Raw genomic sequence first — 10,578 nt, forward strand, 5'->3', positions numbered from 1 at the left:
AAGGGATGAAGGGTATGCAACAAACAGATGTTTAGTCACTTAAGAAATACACGGGCAATTAAACTTGGATAACACTTCCATATGTCAAATGTAAGCAGTTTAAGTCTGTTCCCTCTTCAAAATTACCAGCTCCATTGGAAGCAAAACAGGCTTTATTATAAAAAATCCCACTACTTTTTAACAGTGAGTCTCAAAGGATTTTATAAACAAAGTAAATGGGATTATCACCATTTTACAGCTTGTGACAGTAACACATAGAAAAATGACCTGATCATTCTCGATCAAGACAAATATGGGAACAAATTCAGAATCTTTGGCTACCAGTAGGAGAAAAATATGCAAGGACAGCTCAACACAAAACCCCTACAGTTACTGTTTATTCTCCAAAATAAATTTGAGCAATTAATTCTTGCAGACTTACATTGGAAATGAATATACTTCAAGAAGGTAATTAGATTGAGAATGGAATATAGTTCTGCTGAAGTATTATCAGACTCAGAAGTCTTATAGAATAGTATGGTCCAAACCAAGCCATTAGATATTCTTGTGGCATTGAAATAACTTGCTTGAACCTCGGTCATACTGGTCCTTTGAAAATTTCCTAAGTCTTATAGAAGTAGGCACGACTTGATCTTTTCGTCTGACAAGAAGCTGAATTGAGATATACTGGAAGAGCCTTCACATTATTCCTAGATAGGTGGAATAATGACTGCCCACAGAAAGTCACTGTATGCAAATCAGCACATCCCTGATGAGAATGTGGTTTGAGGAAGAAAACTGTTAAGCCAATCAAGTAACAATGATCGGATTTGGGTAGATGCACAGAAGTACTCTCATTTCTACAGTTCTCCAGATGCAGATGTAGCTGCAATTTGTACTCACAGATAAACACAAGAGAGAACAAGCTGTAAGTTGCTAAGACTGCAGAGATGTCCCATCAGAATTTTTTTTAACCATTTCAGAGAGGAAACTACTTAGAGTAGGGCAAAAACATGAATAAAATTTTTTTACTAAGCCAGCCAGAGACAAATGTAAGGTAAACATATCTGAATACAAGGATGTAACGTAAATGTTGAAACTATGAAAGGGTAAGATATTTTAAAGTAAGATTCCCAGAACCGCAAAGGTTAGGTTTCAATAGCCGTAGCAATTCCAGAACCACAATGCTTTGTGGCATAAGAGGAATTTTGGGGCTTTAGACTCTCTGTCTGTTATATTTCTAAGATCTGATTTGCATTGTTGGCTCATGCATCACACACAAGAATTTGGACAAGACCTGCTAAATCCTTCAGGTAGGTCCCATTATAAATTCAAACATAACAGAAAACATCCTATGGTTACCACCATATTAATAGAAAAGGTATTGACGCTGACATTTTTATGGAGTAGGGTCTTTCTACTGGTTCAATGATGACAGAACTTTGAGGATCAGCCTGAACTGTTGTTTTGGGCACAGGGACATACGCTTCTGGTAAAATAAAAACTGCAAAGGTGTCCAACAAAACAAGGTTGTTACCATGGGAGCTCGGGTAGCTTTCTGAACTTGAAGCAATGATTAGAGGCAATGTTTCCTCTAATATAAGGTAAAAAAATCTTTCTTTAAAAAAAAAAAACAACTCGGAAAAATAAAGGCATCAAATGCCTCCCAAAGTGAGATTGTTATTATTAATTCCCATATTAATTCCCATATTATTAATTCCCTCCCATATGTTGAGGCTGTTAGAACCTCTGAGACCCCAAAAATGTAGAGCTCACGGTACACACCCTTCTCCATTTTCCATTTCAATTTAATAAAGAATAAAGAGATCCACTCATGCCAAAGCTACAAATCACTCAACTTTGCCTCAAAAAGGAGTTTGAGGCGTGACCACTAGTTTTCTAGGAGCCCAAGACAACAAAGTGAATTTCACCCAGTGAATTCTCTTTTACATAACATTATAGAGAGTGATTGATACAATTTCTGAATTTTAATTCTGAAACGTGCGTCATGTTTGCACTTACTGCAAAAACCCCTTAGTGTTCAGTAAGAAAAAAAATCAGAACCGGGAAGCATGATTTTATAATTTCTCTACCAACAATTTGGTTACTCTTTTACTGAAAGAAATCAATGAACTTTTAAGATCTCTCTCAAGTCACTACTTTATAAACAATTATATCATGGCAGCAAAATAAACAGTTTATCATTTCTGTTGTATAGTAATACAAATGTTAACTAGTTGAAACTCTCATGAGAAAACTTTTTCTAATTTAAGTACTATGTTTATATTCTAATGTATACAATTTTCAGAGAACACAAGATTATAGACAGTAAAATATCATAAATATGACAAAATACTACCAAAATAATTTTGCACAATAATCCTGATGATTTTCTATATGAAGCAGTTTTCAGAAAACAAGTCTGCAGATCATAAGTTTGTAGACCAATACAGTATCTGGTGCTCTGGAATTCTGAAGCTTCCTAAAGTAAACTTAATTTCTACTCATTTGGAAGTGTAGGCACTTGAAAATGTAACCACAGGGACCTGCCTGTATCCTCTTCAGATTTATAGCCTGAAACAATCAACAAAGGGTCACTCCTTCTGTTTAAATGCAGAAAGCAACAATGAACATGCAGTTTCTACATGTGTTACAACTTTCATACAACCGCGCCTTGCTGAAGTTATCTACCCAGTATTGGAAGACCAAAATTCAGGTCAAATCACTGCTTAAAGGGGGTCAGAATCATACTATGACCATCTTGTAGAACATCCCAACCACAGAGGTGAAGTCTACTTTGGAAAGAGTGCGTGTTTTTAAAGACACACACTTTTAAAGTTGGTTTTGTATGCAGGAAGTATTTAAAGATTTAGGGAACCAGAAATATCAGTCAACCATGTAACCTACACTCATTGGGAGGAAACCCTGCACAATAGTCTTACTGTCTTCTTGAAAAGTGAAAAAGGTATAAACATCCATCCAAAAAGACTAGTTCATAATAATATGTTTGACTTATTCAGTAGACATACATTCCTGTTTTCTAACGAACAAAAGAGAGAGATCCCTGCTGCTATTGCTTATTTAGTAACATTACCCTTCTATTATAGCTAGTTACCATTAAATCGCAAACTCTCTATTTCAAGGGGAAAGGCTTTAATTTTACTTCTCTTGGCACACTGAAAACCATTTTAAATGGGGGAAAAACAGCGGACATGTGAAATAAGAGCTTTGATTTAATGATGTCAACAACTTCTGTACAGTTGCAAGGCCCAAAATATTGTGGAAAAATGTTGGAAGACTTTTTCCATCTAAAAGTAGTGAAGACATCACTTACAAAACTCTAAAATGTATTAAACAGATCTTCTTTTCCACATTAAGAAATGATCATATGATCAAAATGAATTTAGCTTTTTATTTGCCTAATAAGTTAACATATTACTCAAAAGTTTTATACTGATTCAGGCATCAAGCAGCTATACTCAAATGCTAGCAATCATAATTTTAACAATTTTGTGACAACTGCTATGATGAAATTCAATGGAAATACATTGCTTTAATGTTCCCGATATCCAAGTTACAGAGTCTCATTATACATGTAATGTTCCTTGCTAACAGACACTCTGTTCCACATAAAAATTCCATCAGGATAGACCCACAAAGACTTAGCACTGGTTTTGCCTTTTCAGTTTAAGAAAGGAACAGAGAATATCAAACAGAACTTTTCATAAACATCTTCCATTATATATGATGCAAGATGAACATGTTGCAACAGTTACTACATCATTGAATTACCTTTGGGAAAACATTCATATATCATTGTGCGTCCCTGAAAGAACTTACATAGTTGAGTACTGCATAAAACATTTTTGATCACACCATAAAACAATTCATGATAAATTATCATCTATTTTATGATACAGAAATACTCCAGTTAGTAAAGCAAAACTAAACCAACAGATTTGCTAGCATTACGGTGTCAACTTTTTCATACAATAAACGTCCTTATCTAAACCAGATAATGTTTGATCAGTCTTAAAAGGAATGGCATAAAAAAAGCCAAACTACCTCAGGATGAATCTCAAAACTAAATGAAACAGCTGTCTTAAAACACAGCTTTATTTTGCTTCAAGGAAACTAAAAGCAAAGGAACACCATAAACAACAATACCCTTTCTCTGTGGAACTATTTCTGGTCACTGTCAAAGACAGGGGACTGGACTAGACGGGCTCTGATCTGATCCAGCACAGCTGTTCTTACGCACTTTACACATAGCCCTGCCTAATTGCTGCTGAACATAATTTTGCACATTTCCACTAAGTACTTACTGACTTTATCAGCCTGTGAACACAGTTAGTAAAGTTTCCCAATACACAATCTGGTCATTGCCATGAAGTTTCTTGGAGCAATACACCACTGCCTCTTCTCTGCAGTCATGTCTATTAAAATTTCCCACCAATGAATCGAGTTTCCCAGGATACTACAAGATACAAACGAAGAGGAATCTCATTTGAACAGTGAGGTGGGCTACACAGCTGATGACAACTTTACATCTTGTCATTGCCCAGTAGCTGAGTGCTTTTATATGAGCCCACGCAGCTTACATGAATCATTCTATTTCAGTCACCCACTAAAACTAGAAGTAAAGTTTGATCCATATTTCATACAGGTCTGTCTTTCATTGATGCCTATACCTGGGAATCCTTGTCCTCGCGACTAGAAGTAGTAATTTTTACTTGTTTTCACATTTTCATCTGGAGTTCTAGTTCTATGGGTAATGAGGTTTACTTGGGGCATTGACTTCAAAGCTCTGTATTCAGAAATTGTAATTTTTTCAGCTTGGGGGAATGTTGTGTACACAATAACTAATTGGAAGACCATATTAATCTCAAGAAAAAGGAAAGGTCTTCTCTCTTCCCCAGATTGCAGCTTCCTTTATAAACATTAATTTCTTTTCTATGGGAGGATACAAATACGTGAAACTATGCTGGGTATTAGGAGCAAGGCAGTTGAGGGAAATGCCTGAACGTTGCTTATTTATCGTAAGGTCCAATAACTGTTATGCTGCGCTCAAAAAAATTACCTGGTGTTTGGGAGTTACAAAGGCTTAGCTATTCGTTTTTCCCATAAAAGCCAGTGATGTTCTTGCCTAGTGCTTCAAATCCAGTCCTATGAGTTTCCCAGCCATAACGGACACAAACATTTTCTGTAGTCTCTACAACTGAACAAATACTCAAGAGTTGATGAATTCCCCAAAGCAATATTCCTCCAGTCTGCTTGAGCAGTAATTACTTTTGCGTAATTCATAGCTTCCAATTTAGGCTGTTATTTATATTAACACAGCTTTGATAAACTGAGTTATTAAGACCAGCTAATAATGTACTGTTTTCTACAAAGTACTTTAAAGCAGTTCTGTTAATTCAGAGAAAAGAACTTTCATTCCAAGTGTGCAGTATTATGAGTATATATACAGAAAACTGTAGGTTTTGCATGCAGTATTAATAAAATATATCTATGTTTCTCTGTGGGAACTTTTCATCTGATAGCAATTCCTAGGGAAAATATATAAAAGCTGACTTATTTTTTCCACAAGACAGATATTTTTCTCAAAGGAGTAATACTGAACACAGCTGTGGAAATATTAGATATTCCACAACACTATCAACCAAGACAAGACTCTTCTAAGTGAATTATGTAATGGTATTTTTAAAGGATTAAAATTAGGAAAAAGGATTAAAATTGACTTCATTTTTTTCACAGCAATTTCTCCAAAATCCTGGGAGTTGGCTACGCCATGACATTTTATCCTCTGGCCTTATGCATTCTGTTCCTTAAAAACCTTCATAGTTAGGGAACGGCTGCCCTCGTGAATACTCATGGTTCATATCCCCTTTTAAAAGACTAGTCTTTATAAATATATATGGCTTGCTTTCTTCTAATGCAAGGTGCTTCTGAACTTCTTCTGTAAAGCTTATTCACTCCCAGTCTTCCAGGGAGAACTCTTTTTCCATTTTTTTTCCAGCAGAGTTTGGCTGTCATAACAAAGAACTCAGGAAGCAAGACTTTTCCTCTTTCAATTAGACCAATTACTTTTTGGGTCTATATAAAACATTAAAATCTACTACACTTTCTTGCACATTTCCACAGCTGAACTATAAATGTTTCATGAAGTATTTCCTTTTGGTTTGAACCTGCCACCCACTCATTTCTTTTGTGTTAACCTAGTTTTTGCATTGGAAAATGCAAAATAATTATTCTTTTTCTTGATGACATATGGGCTCAAATAGATCTGTATTATCTGTATTCTGTATTTATTTTGAAGGCTATTTTGATAGCCTCTGGTAAAACCTTAGATGAAAGAAACATTGATTAATTCTCCATTTTAGCTGAATTAAATTTCTTTCCAATTTTCTGAGCAAAGAACAGACCATGGTTTTATGGGAAGAGACATGCATCTTTTACATTGACTGTAAAACATACAGAAATTATACTAACCAAGAAACAAAAGTATAGTCGCAGTATGAATCATATGCTGACAAATTACCAGAGATGTAGTTTGCTTGTTTAACAAAATCAAAGTTATACATTGGTAAGTAAGCTTAGTTTCTAAAGTCGAAGCTACTTTGTACTGCTGCGGGCAAACCAAATGGAAATTACCCTTTGTGGAATATAAGCATTCAAGAAAAAAATAATAGCCTCTGCTTTACAAATTGTTCTACAAAAAAGATCTCATTTTCCATACCGCAAGTTAATATGCAATTATGATATATGTTTTCTTTCAATTTACATAAGTATTTCCACTAGGTGGTAAAAGTAGCTTCTAGTGAATTTCTATCTATGATTAAAAGCAGTGTAAAACCGTCCACGGAACCAAATATCTTAACTAATACATTCCCGTATTTCCAAATAAATACCTTTGAAAACAGTATATTAGGATATCTGTCAGACAATCCTAACTTCTCTACTAGTTTCTACGTGGTCTTTTAGCTTAGTTTAGAAGTTTTTGTCTTCCAATTTCTTTCATCTTTTCATCTGCTATAACACCTACCACACCACATCGCTGCTCGTGCAATGGCCAGTGAGACTGAGCTCACACCTAGATTCACCCAGCCATAGGCCTTCGCCGCCTCAATCAAAGTAACCGTGTTTGTTCAAGGCTGCAGCAGATTCAACTTTTTGAATACCGCATACCCACAGAGGGTATGCCAAGAATGTGTTTGTTACTTTATACACACAAGTTTTATTTTTTAATACGTAAGCACAACTACTATGAACAGCTGCAGAACCTCAACATATTTTCACTGGTGAAAAAATAGACTTAGCAGCATAGTTATTAGATCTGTTACGGTATATCAAATATTGCAGGTTTTCCCTAATTTACATTTAATTTCTATATTTATTCCTTTCATTCTTAGGCTTACTTGTGGTTTTCCCCTACAGGTGAAAAGGGGAAAGAATGAATGTTAAAAATCAGCAAAACACTTTATGATATATAAGTAATTAAAGCAAATTTAATTGTCTTTTTTTAAGTGCCAACTTGGGAAAAAAATATAGATTACATAATACTTATGATTTAATAATAGCATAATTATGAGAAAATAATATTAAAACCATAACAGCAGTGGTTAACTACAATTAAGGCAGACTTTTTCAGAAGTCTCCCAATGTATTTAGTATTAGACCCAACCTTCATTTCAGAGTTACTGCTATTGTGTCGATGAGACCCTCCTATAAAATTCCCAGGAACAAAACATGCATCTGAGAATACAGGCTAGGTTAATTAATATGGTAGGGAAATCACTTCTTTACTGAGATAATATCCTTCTTTTTATTAGTAATGTTTCTGAAAGCTTTCATTTCAACTATTCCGAAGTAACAAATCGTGTGTTTCAAAACTTGCAAACAAATTTAGTTTGGAGATCTTCCTAGAAATATTGTTACTTATGCCATTTACAAAACAGTATATGCTCAAAGTACATGCAAATGTTTACGGACCCATGTTCTTCATCAGACATAGCAGTGCAAACTGTAGTCAATTACTATGTTATAAATGTGATATTTACTAGTTCCATGTCTAACAGTCTATCACAAACTGAGTCAAAGTCATCTTCTTTTGGATCCTTGAATTTCTACTGTAATATAAATTACTTTTGTTGATAAGTAAAGCTAGGAAAAACCATAATACCAAATTAAATTAAATTATCTTTGCAGTCTAACATACTTTGAATACTTTATTTCATTTTTTTCTGGAATACAAAGCACTGGATGGCCATGTTTCTTTTTTCTTAAAACTATCAACTCAATGGAAATTGATGATAGCTACCCCATTAAATGTTGCCTTTATGTTCTGAACAATATGAATCTAGCAAAATGTTGTGTATAAGAAAACGTATTCTTTTACACTTCCAGCATTTGCAGGTGATCAGGTTCTATTTTTTTTAGTTGTTAAACTTTGGCAGAGTAAATGCTTGATACTCCATGAGGAAATGTTGTGCTCAGTCCAGCTTGTATTCTGAAACAGAAAATTTTCCTTTAGAACTTATTATCGGAGTGATTCAGTAGTTTGGCACTGTTTGCAGAGCTTTTCATTTTAACTACTGTTTGATTTTCCATGAAAGAACGTCTGGTGTTTCCAATGTCTGTAAGGCAGATAAATACCCATACTCCATAAAAATGCCATGTAACATTATCCGAACTTGTAAGTAACATCAAAAGCAAGACTAACAATTGACATGTACAGAAACCAAAACTATTTCAAGACCTTCACTCATCAAGCAGGTTATTTTTCAGGCAGAGCAGTTTCCTGATCCAGTTAAGTGCACAAACCTTGCTACAGGACCAAGGAGATGAGCATCAAGGTGGGAATAAGCTAGCTGGAGACTTCTTAAATTGGCATTCCCACACAGAGAAATTTGTATTAATCTGTAGCCTAAGGTAGAACAAAGTTAACTTACTCTCCTAAGGCAACACAAACTATCTGCAAGAGGGAAGAATAAGATCGGTCTTTTCAGATTACTATTTTGCCTCTCCAGTCATTCCAGACCACTACATTCTCGCACGCATAAAACACAGGATAAGCCTGACAATCACATGGATGCATGTACATGCACACTTGACTTTATAGCTCTTTTTGTACATGATTTCTTAATACAGCAAGCTATGAATTGCCCTTCAATGCTGTTACGTTGCTAATAAATGCCAGGGACTAAAGACTTTGCAAAATGAAACAGTATATTTTGTTGCAGTTTCTAAGTCAGCTGCCAAAAAGATGCAAAAAAGGTATGCAAGTATTAACAAGTGAAAGTTAATTCATGCATGATAATAAATAATAATGATTATTTTATATATTTACATATAAATACTGAAGAATCAAGATGAACTACAAAAGCTGAAGAATAGTTTTTCTATACTCAGCTAGCTTAAATGGTGTAGCTCAACTTGGGAAGAGCCAAAACTTAGCTAAAACCAAAATATGCGACTGCACTCCACATGGACTGGTTGTGAGCACGAAAGCAATATGTCATGTTATTAAAATGTGATGGACAGTTTCCAAGACAAATTTGTGCAGTTGATGTTAGATTCATCACTTTATGTAAACCACATTTATAAACACTGCTAGAAAATGAAAAAGTACTTAGTTTGCCTTACAATAACAAACGTATACAAGATCAACTCAAGAAAAAGAGACTGCAATGGAAGTATAAGCCACATATGGCAGCATATGCTTGCTTGCTCAGACATATAAAGTAACACAAATATAGTCATTTTCAATAAAGAAATCAAGATAACATTTTATATCACTGATGTGATAATGTTAAATATAAAACACTATCCAATTTTTTTTTCATTTGCCTATTTCACCATAGTGAAAGACAGTATTCTGAACCACAACATGCTGGATATACTGCTACCCTTTGCCTCAGAAATTAATCTCCACTACTCATAAAAGTATTTTAAGGCAAGACAGAATTCTAATTTTCAACCAATTCTTTCACTGGTGGAAACAGAAGTCACTGGAAAGGTCTGAGCAGTTTGACCTTGTATAACCTTTTAGTTATTTAAACATGTAATATTTTGTAGGAAAATATACATACATTTGCTTGCAAGGAAAATACCCTCAGACTACTTCCTATTTAAGAGTATCTCTCTTCATTAAGACCCCAACATCATGGATTAAACAACTCTGACAGACACATTTTTCTATCAGGCTATTTAAAAACAAAATTTCACTATTAATAAAACAGCAGAAGCAATAAGATACCATTTTTTCTTTTAATAGCATCTTCAACTACATCACCACAAATCAATTGCTTTACAACACAGCCAAGAAAGCAGCATTTGATCCTACCTCAAAAGGCTGCAGCTACAGCCTTTGAACGGCTGCTACGCATTCTACATAAGTAGACTGTAGTCTTACCCTAAAAAGTGAGGGGATCGTTGACCCAAGTACCTAGCATCAATTCATCCGTTTGCACACTCCAAGTTTCATTCAGAACTCCACAGCTGCCCTACTGTGCTGGCTCATGTAATGACTTTGGGTCCAAAAATTAAAGTATACTGGAAACAGTGATCCTGGAGAGGAATTCTGCAATAGTAGTTAAT

General features: G+C 34.8%; 1 protein-coding gene across 2 annotated transcripts in view; it reads right to left on the bottom strand.

The window, feature by feature from the left end:
- The window catches only part of CENPP (centromere protein P), a 151,745-nt gene that overhangs the window by 54,534 nt on the left and 86,633 nt on the right, over positions 1-10,578 (bottom strand). The gene's annotated exons all lie outside the window — the stretch shown is intronic.

The sequence above is a fragment of the Calonectris borealis genome, chromosome 10 (genome assembly GCF_964195595.1).
Source record: "Calonectris borealis chromosome 10, bCalBor7.hap1.2, whole genome shotgun sequence".
Taxonomy (NCBI): Eukaryota; Metazoa; Chordata; class Aves; order Procellariiformes; family Procellariidae; genus Calonectris; species Calonectris borealis.